General features: G+C 41.5%; 1 protein-coding gene across 3 annotated transcripts in view; it reads left to right on the top strand.

Moving 5' to 3' along the window:
• dlc1 (DLC1 Rho GTPase activating protein) overlaps window positions 1-17765 on the top strand; it is a 528943-nt gene that overhangs the window by 116178 nt on the left and 395000 nt on the right. The gene's annotated exons all lie outside the window — the stretch shown is intronic.

Here is a 17765-nt window from a genome sequence, read left to right on the forward strand (position 1 = left end):
TAGAATTCAATCTGGCAGTTTGTGCCATTTTACAGAAAAGGTGAAGGGTCGCAAATTAAATTCACGCAGATCAGCTCAGGCTTGTAGGACTCCACTCTGTGACTAGGGCTTTGTCTAACATTATGATATTAGAAACTATGAATCATAGCCAGAACGTGCACATACTTTGCAGGGCTAGTCACAGAGCAGACAATGTACAACTGTCTTAAGTGTTGTGCATGGAAACAATTTAAGTTGATGTCATACACAGCCATCATTTCTGCAGAAAAACTTTGCCTTTATCGGGACTGTTGCAAATGCTCTGTTGCCTTGCTAGTCCCCAAAGAGGTAAATTAAACAGTCTCTCCAGAAAGAGGATTGTTTGCACTAAAAACATGATTGGTGAATCTGTTTAGGTTCCAGATGACATATCTACTTTCTTCACTTGCATGCACATTTCATGCATTTATCTCTCCTGTGTTGTATGTTTATAAACAAATGAAACTGCGTTTGTCTATCTTCATTTCTGTACAGATACCATCCATTTAATATTCCTACATGGAATGCTTCAGAATCATTGCAGCTTTACTATGAAACTACAAATGTACCTGTGTTCCTTCACAATCTAAAATGAGTATATCTTACCTACTGAACCCACACGCCAGTAATAGAGCAGGAGATACCGTAGAATCAAGCAATAAACCTGCACAGACCATGGCTCTTTGGCCATCATGTCTTTGCTGTCCCTTTGAATTTCGTATTATATATAAATCTTAAACTAAATAAGTAGTGCAAAAATAGGAAATAAAAAAGTAGTGAGGCAGTGTTCAGGGGTTCAATGTTCATTCAGAAATCGGATGGCAGCGGGAAAGAATGTGTTCCTGAATTATTGAGAGTGTGCCTTCAATGAAGAATCAAGCACATTTGTCAGACAATATTTGCCTTTGACAAATCCACACTGTCTTTCACCTATGTTCCTGCAAGTGATAATTAACTTAATCATAGGTTTTCTTTGCTGATGTTCTTGGGATAGTGGGAGGCCCTGGTATTATTTATTACCCAGCCCTAATTAAACTGATGGGCTGATAAGGCCTTCGAGGGCAGTTAATGGTCAACCACATTGCTGAGAGCCTGGAATCATGTATCAAGAAAGGCCGGCAGCTTTCCCTTCCGAAAGAACACTAATCACCCAACACCAGCAGTTTCCCAGTCATTGCTACTGAAACTGTCTGATTGTCATTATGGAATCTGAACTTTCAGTTCCAGGCCACCATTTGACCACCAGTAAGCAAACTACATGAGAAATTATCCACTTAGCTACAGATTATATTTTTTATATTGATCAGTTGGGTGCCAGATCAAGGCTCGTAACCTGAAACGTCAGCTGTCATTTCCCTCCATAGATGCTGCCTGACTTGAGTTCCACCAATACATTGTACATGTTGCTGGCTATTCTTGTCAAGATTACCTCTATCTTAAGACTTTGTAAAGACCATAATAAGATTATGAGATATAGGAGCAGAATTAGACCATTTGGCCCTTCGAATCTGCTCCACCATTTCATTATGGCTGATGCAATTTTCCTCTTAGCCCCAATCTCCTGCTTTCTCCCCATATCCCTTCATGCCCTGATCAATCAAGAATCTATCAACCTCTGCCTTAAATATACATAAAGACTTGGCCTCCACAGCTGCCTGTGGCAAAGGATTCCACAGATTCCTCACTCTCTGAATAAAGAAATTCCTCCTTATCTCTGTTCTAAAAGGATGCCCCTCTATTCTGAGTCTGTGTCATCTGGTCTTAGACTTTCCCACCATAGGAAACAGCCGTTCCACAACCACTTTTTCAAGGCCTTTCACCATTCAGTAAGTTTCAATGAGGCCACCCCTCATTCTTCTGAATTCCAGTGAATACAGGCATAGAGCCATCAAACGCTCTTCATATGATAAACCATTTAATCCTGGAATTATTTTCATGAACTTCCTTTGAACCTTCTCCAGTTTCAGCACATCCTTTCTAAGATAAGGGGCCCAAACCTGCTCACAATACTCCAAGTGATCCTCACCAATGCTTTCTAAAGTTTCAACATTACATCCTTGCTTTTATATTCTAGTCCTCTTGAAATGAATGCTGACGTTGCATTCGCTTTCCTCACCACAGCCACAGACTCAACCTGCAAGTTAATGTTTAGGGAATCCTGCACAAGGACTCCCAAGTCCCTTTGCATCTCAGGTTTTTGTATTTTCTCTCCATTTAGACAAAAGTCAACCTTTTCATTTCTTCTACCAAAGTGCATAACCATACACTTCCCGACATTGCATTCCATCTGCCATTTCTTTGCCCATTCTCCTAATCTGTCTGTCTTTCTGTAGCCTCTCTACTTCCTCAAAACTACCTGCCCCTCCAAACATTTACATACTGTCTGCAAACTTTGCAACAAAGCCATCAATTCCAATATGCAAATTACTGACATATAACGTAAAAAGAATCAGTCCTAACACAGAATCCTGCGGATCACCACTCATCTCTGGCAGCCAGTCAGAAAAGGCTCCCTTTATTCCCACTCTTTGCCTCCTGCCACTACTTTATCCATGCTATATTAAACTATATGATCTTCCTAGTTCTAGTCTCACTAGCATGTGGCACAGATAGCAATCCTGACAGCACATCCCTGGAGGTCCTGCCCTTTTACATAGCACCTAGCTCCCCGAACTCCCTATGCAGAACCTCATTGCCTGTCCCACCCATGTCTTTGGTACCTACATGGGCCATGGCTTCTGGCTGTTCACCCTCCCACTTAAGAATGCTAAGGACTCGATCCTAGAAATCCCAGACCCTGGCACGCAGGAGGCAACATACGATCCAGGAGTCTCGTTCTCGCCCCAGAGAATGTCCTGTCTGCTCCCCGAACCAACAAATCCCCTATCTCCAGAGCGTGCTTCTTCTCCCCCCTTCCCTTCTGAGTCACAGAGGCAGACTCAGAGCCAGAGAGCCGACCACTGTGACTTTCCTCTGTTAGGTCATCCCCCTGACAGTGACTTGGCGCTGGCTCCTAAATGTCTTTCCCCTTCCTGACTGTCACCCAGTTTCCTGTGCCCTGCACCTTGGATGTAACTACCTCTCTATATGTCCTGTCTATCACCCCTTCAGCTTCCCGAATGATCTGGAGTTCATCCAGTTCCAGCTCCAACTCTTTAACATGATTTGTTAGAAGCCGCAGCTGGATGCACTTCTTGCAGTTGTAGTCAATTGGAGGTCTCCCTGCCTTCCCACGTCCTGCAAGAGGAGCATTGTACTATCCTGCCTGTCATCTCTACCGAGCTGAACAGATATTAAAAAAAAAAGAGAAGAAAAATTCTTGAGCTTTTCATTCCTTTGCTCTCTCTGATTGAAGCCTCTCTTCACTGAAGGCTCAAAGCCTTAAGATCACCACTCTGACTGTCCAGTCAGATGATGGCCGCTACGCTTGCCCTTGCCTTCCTTTCATTTGCTCTTACTAATTAATCCCAAACTCCGATCAGCTGCTGGTCAAAGCTCTACTACGCTGCTGCAAACCACTCCTGCCTTTTATCCTCGGGTGGTGGACCTGATTGAAGTCCCCTCCTCTCCAAACTTCCAATGTTCAGATTGGTACTGGTCAAAGCTCTAAAGAAGTACAATAATAACATCAATAATTTGTATTTATTGTTGATGGTGACATAGGGCTTGTTAAGCGATTGGTGAACCTTTTATCTAAATTTTCATCCTAACACTGTGCCTTGCTAATATGCACAACTGTCTGCATCCAGCAGACAGGTCTACTGTTAGAATATTAAAGTTACAATATTAATTTTAACACAGCAGCACTGCCCTTGTACTTTCTGCGATGATGTTGCCAACTCCCCTGGGAAAATAAGCCCTCTGTGCTGTTCTCACAGATACATAGTGGACAGACTCTCAGAGGAAATGTCAAGCTTTCCAGGCTGACCTTTTGTTATTGAACTGCATTAGAAGACTTTGGCTCGGGTTAAAGAAACGGATATTATTCTTGGACTGGTTAGACCTTTCGTAATCATAAGTGTCACATGATGTGACAAATATGTATGAAACCTTCAATTCAATTAGGTAAAGCATTCCTATTGGAGTAAACAGCCTCCAAGCATAAAATTCCTTTAATTACATTTTTGTATGAAATCTATTAATCTACAAAGAGTTGGTTTGCATGACTATGAAACACTTTGTTTTGGAACTGTTATGTAAGCACATTTTGGACAAATGGATTCTGCTACCTGTGATTAATACTGAAATGTCACAAGTGAATAATTCTATTCAGTGGGTCTGTTAAGATAATAACGCAGAATTTGCTATCGATTGCTAGGAATCCACTTTTGTACTGAGCTACATTATTTGTGGAAATTTACCATTTTAGATCTGCACCTAACACAGCATTGTCCAAAGTAATTCAGACAGAGAAAAGTAAGACCTTGTATTTAAACAGGATCTTATGCAAAACTATGCTGACCCACTGAATAAAGCCCACCCAAAAAAAATCATTTTGACAGCAGGTGAAGCCAAGTGTCTTGAAATCTCCAGTGATCAAACACCTCTGAATGCTTTTGACTGCTCTAGCAATGATAAACAAGCAAGTGTTGTGAAGGAGTCCTGAACTTCCTACCACGTCTGCAGGAAGATGCCATCATTTCCCACCAGATTCCTACTCCAGTCTGTTCCATCAGTCTTTGCAATTTTGTCATACATTTGTATTAGGATTTCAAAAGAATATCTATTACATCTGTAGGTATGGTTGACAGACTGAAACTGTGAATGTGATTTTGTTTACTGAGGATGAAGTGCCACAAGAGCAGAAAGTTCAGCAATTATACTTTTAAAACTTTACTAGCACACTATAAAGTTGTGGAAGAGCCAAACAATACATGGCAGCCCGATTTCAGCCCCCACTAAGTTTGAACAGGTCCCTCCCACCACCCATACCTTTATTTTGACAGAATTCTTTCTCCAGATGCACAAAGGATTGTAGTGGTTATTTTGGACCAGCTGGAATCTACCTGTCTGCATACTTCTACCAAAGGCTGGTGCATTAGAGATGTACAGAGGTTCCAAGGGGAAGCAAGTGAATATAAACTAAATATATGTTTTTTGTACATTCTTACGTGTGAAGTTTGAAGCCCAGTGTTTCTGAGTACAGATTAATATCAGAATCAGAATCAGGTTTATTATCACTGGCATGTGACACAAAATTTGTTACCTTAGCATCAGCAGTTCAATGCAATACATAATCTAGCAGAGAGAAAAAAATAATAAAATATAATAATAAATAAACAGGTAAATCAATTATGTATATTGAATAGATTTTTAAAAAATGTGCAAAAACAGAAATACTGTATATTTTTTTTAAAACGTGAGATAGTGTCCAAAGCTTCAATGTCCATTTAGGAATTGGATGGCAGAGAGGAAGAAGCTGTTCCTGAATCACTGTGTGTGTGCTTTCAGGCTTCTACTAATCAACTATGGATTAGTAGGCTTCTACAGAACTGTAGGCTTCTACTAGATCACCCTGGATCTAGTTAGACATAAGCACACAAATATTCAGAACATGATCAGCCACCAATAGGAACAGCATTTCTATAAGGCACCACAGCTCTGCCCACACTCCAGTGCTCAGTATGTTTCTAATTTCCATAGTTACACATTGTAATACAACTTGGAATTGCATTTGGAGGTCAGATACGAATATCTGTTCCGGAGCACAACTGAACACAGTATCTGGAGAGGATTCTAGACTATACTGGGTAGTACTGGACTGTAGTAGGTGGATACACTTCTCATCTGTCCCCTCCCTCCACCATCCTTGCACTGGTTGGTATACAAGTGGCAATCCTCATTCATTTGAATGGGCGCATTGATTTTTGTTAAAATGGAAAGTCCCAGTTAGGTTTCTGTTTATTTTCTTTATTTCATAATATATTTATGTTTTCAATGAATCTATAATAGCCAACTTTATTTTTAACCATGTTTATTTCCATATTTTAATGGTTTTCATAATTTCCTTTTCATAGGTATTTAAATTGATTCCAAGTGTTTTTCTTTGAACGTCAAAGCCATTTGAAAATTGTGAAAATGACTTTAACAGTAATAGCAATCAGGGCATATCTAAGGACAGGGCTTCAACACCCACAGTTAGAGACCTGAAGTATGACTCTTGACCCACTAAGCCTGTAGAAGGAGCATGGAATGGAGCCTCCAGTGCAGTGGAATCTACAGGCACAGGTACTGCAGCTGGTTAGTGAGTGGTTTATCATTGTCACATGTACTCAGATGTATTGAAAAGCTTGTGCCTGAATACCATCCAGACATATCTTTCCATACATAAGTACAAAAGAAAAATTAAACAGAATACAGAATATATAGTGGAGTGATTGTGGAAAAAGATGTTGATAAGCCTACATACAAAGTCAGGAATCAAAAGGTTGAGAATGGTGGGACTAATGTTCTGAGCTGTGTATATGTCAATGCAAGGAGTATTGTAGGAAAGGCAGATGAGCTCAGGAATTATGACATTGTTGTGCACAATCAGTGGGATTGAACTTGGTAAGACATTGTAAGATCCAATTTAAGTCTCACAGTATGAATCTTTTGCAAGGGTAAATATGCAGTCAACGTGAAGAATAATGGGATCAGATGAGATGTCTGGAAAAATCTTTTCATGCAGAGGGTGGTTGCTATCTGTAACGTACTTCTTGAGTAGGTGATGAAAGCAGGTAGCTTCTCAACATTTAAGAAATATCTCAGCAGACACTTGATTCACCAAGGGATAGAAGGCTATGGACCACATGCCAGTGAATGGTATTAGTGTAGATGGGTGCTTGAGAGTTGACGTGCACATGGTTGATCAAAGGACTTTATTCAATGTTATATAACTCTATGACCATAGTGTCCAACCAAACCAATATCACCAAAGGAAAAAGAGTGAAGAATTTCATTGTTAGTGTGTAGGTCAGCAGATGACACAGTCCAGCTGTCCAGTGTTGTCACCTGACTGCACCAAGAAATGTAACCCCAGTGCTGGTTATCGAAGCATGCTACTCTCTGGAGCTGGGGAATGTCAAAAATTGATTCTGAATATCCCAGAACGGACGACTGAACGACGCTGAACTTTTCGCCTTTGAAAAGAGGGTGCTGAGAAGTGTCTTTTTGGAGTGTGCAAGATTCCTAACCTGTAAGGAAAAGATCAATCAATAAACCTACTTCATTTTAAGCCATGACAGTATAATAGGGAACACAATTAATAACATGCAAAATTAGAACTGATGTTAGGGATATCTTCCACACAAAAAGAAGGAACACCATATGGGTGAGGCAGCAGGGGAGAAAAATATGGAGATTGTTTAAGGAACAGCAGGATGTTAGAATGAAACATGCAGCAGAAATAGCCACGAGGACTTCACTCAAATGTGGTGCTATCTGTGTAATAACATCTACTGACCAACATCTATTGAGACTCAAATATGCTCCACAGCACTCCCACTTAGAATAATTTTTCATATTAGGTTAAAGGCAAGAATTGCCAACTTCTCCAAGGAAGGACAATAGGGGATCCTCCACAGAGCTGAACCTTCAATCCAATGCATGAGTTGAATCACGAAGCTATGGAGATAAGATGAGAGAATGAAGTTCAATAGATTGCTCTACAGAGAGTAAGCACGGACTTGGTGGACTAAATAGGTCTTCTGGAACATTGTGACCCATTATGATAATAAAGAAAATAGACATTGAATTGTGCCAATCATGACTGAAAGTTTTCCCAAAGTGGTGTGCAGTCAATGAATACTGTGACAAACATTTCAACAGAGCTGTTCTTCAAATAATTGACAAAGAAATAAGATGAGCATGATAATTAATAATTAAGTTATGCAATGTAGGACTTGTAGGTGCACTTATTCCATTTTGTAAATGATTGTGGATTACCATTCCAATTCTTTTCCATTTCGCTGAAAGATTTTAGTTATTTCTTTGGAGAAAGTCCATCAGTAAGTGAGTTAACTTTCAAATGAAAATTTTATTGTTGGTTTTCACTGTGCAGATACAGAAAGGTACATAATCCAATATGTGTGCAATGAAGTTCTTGTGTTTATATGTGTTCTGCCCTATCTCTAACACTAAGGTAGTTTTAGGTCTCCTCTATTTTTCACATTACGTACAGAAACTCTCTGTGAGCTGAAGTGAGGTGAATGGAGATATTGGGTAGTGTTTTCTTTGTTCATTTATAGATGTGTGGTTTCTGACAAGGCCAATAATTTTATTCATATCTAATTTCCCTTGAGATGTCTTGTTGAACTATTGCAACCTACTTGGGTGAATAATCCCATTGGGAGGAGAATGTCATCTGTCGCAAATCTGACAACAGTGAGAAAGTCATGAACAGAATAGCAAAAAGATATACTTTCAGGAATCTAATTATGTAGGAATCATTTAATATTTGTATTATTGAAATGATGCATAATTATTGGAGAAAGTACTAGTAATAATTATTGGAATGATGAAAAGGACTACTGAGAGAGAAAGAAATATACTATTATGCAATACAGTAAAAAGAGCTTGAGGAAACACAAAAGATCATGAACACTGATACAAGCCAACTGGGTCAATGGCCTTTCTGTCAGCTGGAAGTGTTCTGTATTATATTGCAGAATCCACTATGGCTCAGGCTAACTGACTGGTGAGTTCTAGAATTAAGTCTAAATGATACAAACCAGACAGTGCGGGAAGAATGTCTTTGGTCACTGTTGGTAAGTGTATATGAAAGTACTGGACATCAAATGTTCTGATGCCCACAGTACATCTTATTGAAACTCAGTAAGTGTCTGTGCACAGAGATAACAGAGGGAAATTGGGCATTCTGTTTTGTTCTTTCATCTTCACCCACCCCCACTCTCCCCAGCACCAACCTTTCACTGAATGTTACATTTGCATTTCTTTATGCTCTCCACAAATCTGTCTCCATTGATTGTTTTGTCATTTTCTGTTTGGTTCTAGATTTCCAAGTCACCTTTTTTTGAGTTTTTTTTTGTATTAGTTTACTGGAATGAATGCTTCTGTCTCATCACTCGGTCAAGTATTGAGCTTCAGTCTCCTGTTCCGTTCTCATATCCTTTTGTCAATTACTTTAGATGTGTGCCTAGACTTAACCATAGGGCCATTAGACATAAGAGCAAAATTGGCCATTCGACCCATCAAGTCTGCTCCGCCTTTCCATCATGGCTGATTTATTATTGCTCTCAACCCCATTCTCCTGCCTTCTCCCAGTAACCTTTGACACGCTTACTAATTAAGAACCTATCAACCACCACTTTAACTATACCCCCATGACTTGCCTCCATAGCTCTCCATGACAACAAATTCCACAGTTTCGCTAACATCTAGTTAAAAAAATTGCTCCCATCTCTGTTCTATAGGAATGTCACTCTATTCAGAGGCTGTGTCCTCTGGTCCCAGACTCCTCACTATCGGAAACCTCCTTTCCACTTTCACATTATCTAAGCCTTTCAATATTCCATAGATTTCAATGTAATCTCCCCTTATTTATCTAAACTCCCGTGAGTACAGGACCAGAGCTATTATACTCTCCTCAGCTGGCACCTCTTCTAATAGAAATAAATCTTCCTACATACTTCATGAGAGCTACAGGCAGGTAATCACACCTAGGCTGTCGGAAGCAGGTCGTTGGGTGACAGTCAGAGGGGGGAAAGCAAAGGTGAGCAGACAGGTAGTGCAGAGCACCCCTGTAACCATTCCCCTGAATAATAAGTTTACTGTCCTGGATACTGTTGGCGGAGACGACCAATCGGGGTGAGCCACGGTGGCAGGGCCTCCAGCACTGAGTCTGACCCAGTGGTGCAGAAGGGTGGGACGGAGAAGAGGAGAGCTGTCGTCATTGGGAACTCTATAGTTGGGGAGCAGACAGGAGATTTTGTGGACATGAGAAGGACACCCACATGGTTTGTGGCCTCGAGGGTGCCAGAGTCCAGGATGTCTCTGACCTGGTGCACGACATCCTGGTACAAGAGGGAAAGCAACCAGAAGTCATGATACATGTTGGGACCAATGACATAGGCAGGAAGAGGGATGAGGTCCTGAAGTGTGAGTTTCGGGAACTAGGCAGAAGGCTGAAGAACAGGACCTCAAAGGTGGTGTTCTCAGGATTGCTGCCAGTGCTACGTGACAGTGATGGTAAGAATTGGAGAAGATGGCAGTTGAATGCATGGCTGAGGAGTTGGTGCAGGGAGCAGGGTTTTAGATTTTTGGATCATTGGGATCTCTTCTGGGGAAGGTGGGACCTGTACAGATTGGATGGGTTGCACCTGAACTCGAGGGGGAGCAATATCCTTGCAGGTAGGTTTGCTAGCATGGTTCAGGAGGGTTTAGACTAATTTGCAAGGGGGATGGAACTCAGAGCGATAGAGCAGTGGAAGAAGTGCATGGAGTAAAGCCAGATCTAACATATAGAGAGGCTTTGAGGAAAGAGAAGCAGAATAAACGGTGTAAAGGTAGTAAGGTAGAAGGGCTAAAGTGCGTGTACTTCAATGCAAGAAGCATCAGGGACAAAGGTGATAAACTGAGAGCTTGGATACATACATGGAATTATGATGTAGTGGCCATTACAGAGACTTGGCTGGCACCAGGGCAGGAATGGATTCTCAATGTTCCTGGATTTCAATACTTTAAAAGGGATAGAGGGGGGGAGAAAGGGGAGGAGGGGTGGCATTACTGGTCAGGGATACTATTACAGCTACAGAAAGTGTGGGTAATGTAGCAGGATCCTCTTTTGAGTCAGTATGGGTGGAAGTCAGGAACAGGAAGTGAGCAGTTACTCTATTGGGAGTATTATATAGGCCCCCTGGTAGCAACAGAGATACCGAGGAGTAGATTGGGAGGCAGATTTTGGAAAGCTGCAAAAATATCAGGGTTGTTATCATGGGTGACTTTAGCTTCCCTAATATTGATTGGCACCTGATTAGTTCCAATGGTTTAGACGGGGCAGAGTTTGTTAAGTATGTCCAGGACGGATTCCTGTCACAGTATGTTGACAGGCCGACTAGGAGGAATGACATACTAGATCTGGTACTAGGTAATGAACCGGGTCAGGTCACAGATCTCTCAGTGGGTGAGCATCTGGGGGACAGTGACCACTGCTCCCTGGCCTTTAGCATTATCATGGAAAAGGATAGAATTTTTCAATTATGTGAAGAACAAAAGGATGACAGGAGTGAAGGTAGGACCGATTAGAGATAAAGGTGGGAAGATGTGCCTGGAGGCTGTGGAAGTGAGCGAGGCCCTCAATGAATACTTCTCTTTGGTTTTCACCAATGAGAGGGAACTTGATGACGGTGAGAACAGTATGAGTAAGGTTGATGTTCTGGAGCATGTTGATAATAAGGGAGAGGAGGTATTGAAGTTGTTAAAATACATTAGGACAGATAAGTCCCCAGGGCCTGACGGAATATTCCCCAGGCTGCTCCACAAGGCAAGGGAAGAGATTACTGAGCTGCTGGCTAGGATCTTTATGTCCTCGTGTCCACGGGAATGGTACCGGAGAACTGGAGGGAGGCGAAAGTTGTCCCCTTGTTCAAAAAAGGTAGTAGGGATAGTCCGGGTAATTATAGACCAGTGAGCCTTACATCTGTGGTGGGAAAGCTGTTGGAAAGGATTCTTAGAAATAGGATCTTTGGACATTTAGAGAAACATGGTCTGATCAGGGACAGTCAGCATGGCTTTGTGAAGGGCAGATCGTGTCTAACAAGCCTGATAGAGTTCTTTGAGGAGGTGACCAGGTATATAGATGAGGATAGTGCAATGGATGTGATATACATGGATTTTAGTAAGGCATCTGACAATGTTCCACACGGTAGGCTTATTCAGAAAGTCAGAAGGCATGGGATCCAGGGAAGTTTGGCCAGGTGGATTCAGAATTGGCTTGCCTGCAGAAAGCAGAGGGTACTGGTGGAGGGAGTACATTTGGATTGGAGGGTTGTGACTAGTGTTGTCCCACAAGGATTGGTTCTGGAACCTCTACTTTTCGTGATTTTTATTAACGACCTGGATGTGGGAGTAGAAGGTTGGGTTGGCAATTTTGCAGATGACACAAAGGTTGGTGGTGTTGTAGATAGTGTAGAGGATTGTCGAAGATTGCAGAGAAACATTGATAGGGTGCAGAAGTGGGCTGAGAAGTGGCAGGTGAAGTTCAACCCGGAGAAGTGTGAGGTGGTACACTTAGGAAGGACAAACTCCAAGGCAGAGTACAAAGTAAATGGTAGGATACTTGGTAGTGTAGAGGAGCAGAGGGATCTGGGGGTACATGTCCACAGATCCCTGAAAGTTGCCTCACAGGTAGATAGGGTAGTTAAGAAAGCTTATGGGGTGTTAGCCTTCATAAGTGGAGGGATAGAGTTTAAGAGTTGCGAGGTAATGATGCAGCTCTATAAAACTCTGGTTAGGCTGCACTTGGAGTACTGTGTCCGATTCTGGTTGCCTCACAAGGATGTGGAAGCATTGGAAAAGGTACAGAGGAGATTTACCAGGATGCTGCCTGGTTTAGAGAGTATGCATTATGATCAGAGATTAAGGGATCTAGGGCTTTAGTCTTTGGAGAGAAGGAGGATGAGAGAAGAAGTGATAGAGGTATACAAGTATTAAGAAGAATAGATAGAGTGGACAGCTAGTGGCTCCTCCCCAGTGCACCACTGCTCAGTACAAGAGGACATGGCTTTAAGGTAAGGGGTGGGAAGTTCAAGGGGGATATTAGAGGAAGGATTTTTGCTAAGAGTGGTTGGTGCATGGAATGCACTGCCTGAGTCAGTGGTGGAGGCAGATACACTAGTGAAGTTTAAGAGACTACTAGACAGGTATATGGAGGAATTTAAAGTGGGGGGTTATATGGGAGGCAGGGTTTAAGGGTTGGCACAACATTGTGGGCTGAAGGGCCTGTACTGTGCTGTACTATTCTATGTTCTATGTTTATATGTTCTTTTAAGACAGCATATAATTTTACTTTACTCATTTAAATTGCCTCTTAGCTTTTCTAAAGAAAACAATGCTGGTATATCCAATGTTGCCACATGGTTCAAATTTTCCAGTTCTGACAACATGCTTGGAAACCTCCTCTGCACCTTTTTCAGTACAATCAATCTTTCCTATAAAGTGATGACCACCGTACATTGATCTCAAGCTGTGATCCAACTATTTGCAGGAGATGAGAGATTTCAGCTGCAGTCCAACATCTGCAATACCTCTCTGGGCAGCTGGCATCCTAAATGAGTAGACTTGTCTATTTGTGACTTATGAGTCATCACATGGAGGTTTTGTCTCTAACAATTTTGCAAGTTGTTATTGTCTGATTTGGTGTTTCAGAATGCAAAACTGAATGAAACTGTTCCCCACCATTACTTTCCTGCTGCAGTACCATTGCATTACTAGTAAGTAGTTTGTTGCAATCTGAAAGGAAAAAGGCACAACGTTAGGGTTGTTGTAAGCAGAGATGCCATTAAAGGCAGAGGTGCATGATTTAACAGTCTGGTCCTCAGATATCAGACCGGAAGGGAAGTGGATTAGTGTCATAAGCAGGACACCTTTTATGGTCTTTGTCCCAACACTGGCCGTGGACTAATCCGTGTTTGTTCCTGTTGTGCACCATGAGGTGAAGCGTGTGTCCCTGTCCCCCACAGGTTAGTAGCTGCAGCTTGTGTCTTTCATGTTCTCATCCTACAGGACGGAGAGAAGCGTGATGTTGGATGCAGTAAATGAGTGCTTGTTGTGAATATAAATTAAGCTGATGGCCAATCCTTTCCTCCTTTTAAACAAAAATTATGTAAAGAATTCTCCAATCTGACGCCGTTTCCACACTGAGTGGTTTGCTGCTTTTAACAACCAAGGATATTTTTCATCATGGCCTTGTTATTTAGCCACTTCAAAGATGCTTATCCCTAAATATTTCCTCCTTTACTATGATTATTCCATTCAATATTTCACATTCTTGCATATTAACTACAGCATTAACCTTGCCTCTCTTTCGCGATAACATCCTTGAAGAATCTACTGAGAACTGTAACTACGTTCTCTGCCTCTACTCTTTAGTTTCTTACTTGGATCCTGAAAGACCCTACATTTTCCTTAGTTATCCTTCTGCTCTTTATGATGGAATATGTTTATTGAATTTCCTATTTAACAGCCACCCACTGTTCCAAGATTGATTTTACTACTTCAGTCTACTTTTGTTAAAATACTTCTCAGCCTACCAAGGTTGGTCCTACTCTAATTGGAATCCATACTCCTAGTCCTTTTCTATAACTATGCAAAACAGAACAGAATTACAATTATTGGCATGAAAGTTATTCCCTCCTCCCATATTCCCTAAAAATGTAATCTATTCCCTACCTCCCCACTTAATCCCCATTTCCCACCTCCAATATACTGCTTGTTGATCTTATGAAGCTCTATTGGATGAAATTTGGAAGTTGTGTGCCTCCTATACTTTTTACATTTACAAGATCGCAATCACTATTCATGTAATTGAAGCCTTCTATCACTGCATTTGCAATTTATCATTAAATTACAAATGTCATTCCACTCTCCAAGAAGGGAGAGAGGCAGAAGAAAGAAAATTATAGCCTTGTTAGTCTGATCTCAGTGGATGGGAAGATGTTGGAGTCAATTGTTAAGGATATGGTTTCAGGGAACTTGGAGGCACGTGATAAAATAGGCCAAAGTCAGCATGGTTTCCTCAAGGGAATATCTTGCCTAACATTCCTGTTAGAACTCTTTGGAGAAATAAAAAGCAGGATAGACAAAAGAGAATTGGTGGATGTTGTGTACTTAGATTTTCAGAAGGCCTTTGACAAGGTACCACATATGAGGTTGCTTGACAGGTTAAGACCCCATGATTACAGGAAAGATACTAGCATGGGTAGAGCATTGGGCTGATTGTCAGGAGGCAAAAAATGAGAATAAAGGGAGCCTTTCTGGTTGGCTGCTGATGACTAGTGATGTTCCACAGGGTTCTGTGTTGGGACCAATTTTTTTATGTTATATGTCAACGATTTGGATGATGGAATTGATGGCTTTGTGGACAACTAGCACCAAAAGTTTCCGGGTGGAACCAGAGGAGCCAACTCACTTGAGCACTGTCATACCACCATCAAGGTTGCTTACCATGCTATCCCTGCCCATCCTTTGGAAAGTCCTGTCATCGGTAGTTCTACTCCTAGTTCCACAGCATCAGTGGTGAGGGTCAAGGTACGGTCAAAAGAGGCAGAAAAGTGCTTACAGGACTGCTGTGAGTCAGTAAACTGGACAACTCATTTTCGAATCTGAATGAATAAGCCACAATTGTCACTGACTTCATCAAGACCTATGTGGATGAATGAGTGCCTTCATATCCCAATCAAAAGCCATAGATGATCCAGGATATGTGTAGCCTACTGAGGACGAGATCTGTGGCATTGAAGACCAGTGATCTTAAACTATACAATAAGTCCAGGTACAACCTAACAATTCCGGTTGAAGTTATAGATGGAATCAGAAGCACGTCAGACCTGGCAGGGTTTACAGGCCATTACTTCTTACAAAGTAAAGCCTAACATCATGAATGACTGTAATGCTTCACTCCTAGGTGAGTATATGCACACTTTGAAAGGGAGAATGAAACTACTCCTGTGTAAATCCTGCTGTATCTCGTGATCCTGTGATCTCTGTCTCAGAGGCTGATGTGAGAACATCTTTCAAGAAGGTGAACCCTAGACAGGCATCAGGCCTTGACGGAGTACTTGATGGGGCTCTGAAAACCTGTGCCAACCAACTGGTGGGAGTCTTCAAGGACGTATTCAATCTCTCGCTGCTGCTCTTGGAGGTCCCCAATTGCTCAAAAGGGCAATGATCATCCAGTGCCCAAGAAAAGCAGAGTGAGCTGCCTCAATGACTACTGCCCAGTGGCACACATACCTACTCTGACAAAATGCTTTGAGATGTCGGTCATGTCTAGAATCAACTCCTGCCTCAGCAAGGACTTGGACCCACTGCAATTTAGCTATCATATCAATAGGTCTTCAGTGGGTGTAATCTCACTGACTCTCCGCTCAGCCTCTGATCACCTGGTCGGTAGCAATGCCTATGGCAAGCTACTGTTTATTGACTACAGCTCAGCTTTCAACACAATCTCACCCTCAGTTCTAATCAAGAAGCTCAAAAGCCTGAGCCTCCATACCACCCTCTGCAACTGGATCCTCGACTCCCTCACTGGGAGTGTACAGTCTGTGCAGATCAGAAATAACATCTCCTCCTCGCTGACAATCAACACTGGCGTACCTCAAAGCTGCGTGCTTAGCCCACTCTCTACTCTCTCTACGATTGTGTGGCAAGGCACAGCTCAAATGGCATCGATACATTGGCCAATGACGCACCTATTGTTGGCAGAATTTAGGTGGTGATGAGGAGGTGGACAGGGGTGAGATAGATCAGCTTGTTGACAGGTGTCACAGCAACATCCTTGCTTGCACTCAATGTCAGTAAGATCAAGGAATTGTTTATGGACTTCAGGAAGAGAAAATGAAGGAAACACACACCAGTCCTCATCAGGGGATCAGCAGTGAAAAAGGTGAGCCAAGTTCTCAGCTGTCAACGTCTCTGAGGAACCATCCTGGGTTCAACATATTAATGCAATTACAAAGAAGGTATAATAACAGCTATATTTCAGTCAGAGCTTGAGGAGAATTAGTATGTCACCAAAGACACCCACAAATTTCCACAGATGTACCATGGAGAGCATTCTAACCGGTTGCATCATCATCTGGTATGAAGAGACCACTGCTCAGGGTCAGAAAAAGCTGCAGAAAGCCATAAACTCAGCCAGCTCCATCACGGGCACTAGCCTTCCCATCATCCAGGACACCTTCAAAGTACAATGATTCAACAAGGTGGCATCCATCATTAAAGACACCCATCACCCAGGACATGCCCTCTTCTTATTTCTATCATCTCGGAGGAGGTACAGGAGCCTAAAGACACACACTCAACATTTCAGGAACACCTTCTTCCTCTCCACCATCAGAACGGACAACGAACCCATGAACACTACCTCATTATTTTTTCTCTCTTTTTGCACTACTTATGTAATTTAATTTTCATTTTTATATACATATTGTAGTTTCTAGTTTTCATTATGTATTGCAATGTACTGCTGCTGCTAAACAACAAATTTCACATGTAACTAAAACTGATTCTGATTTTGATCGCTATCTCTATAGAAATGTTTGGGAGTCAAGTGGACACCCAATAAATTTCTACAATTGCAAATGTAAAGTCAACAAGTTGAAAGCTTCAATCTAATAACATTAAAAATATCGTCTGTATGATAAACATCACAGATATAAAACAAAATGATTGCTTTTTTATATAGCCGATACCCATGCCAATTCATATTTTAGATTTGTGAACAGAAAGGGTTTTTTATATAGACATCTCTTCTTACATATAATGTTTATAAAGTATATTTTCTGTATGACTTTAGATAATTATCATAGAATAGGTCAGAATTATCAATTAGATCAAAGGTTTAGTAATTATCCCTAAACAAAAACTCACCACTTAAAATTGCTTTTGAGTTGCAATGGAATTTATAGAGAGACAAACTGGAGGAAATGCGTGAATACTGAATATCTGAACATGTTCTGATGTCCCCGCTCCAAATATGCTGAGTGGAAAATTGGAGGATCTTAATTAAGTGATGATTAGGTGAGAAG

Source organism: Mobula hypostoma, chromosome 3 (assembly GCF_963921235.1).
Source record: "Mobula hypostoma chromosome 3, sMobHyp1.1, whole genome shotgun sequence".
Taxonomy (NCBI): domain Eukaryota; kingdom Metazoa; phylum Chordata; class Chondrichthyes; order Myliobatiformes; family Myliobatidae; genus Mobula; species Mobula hypostoma.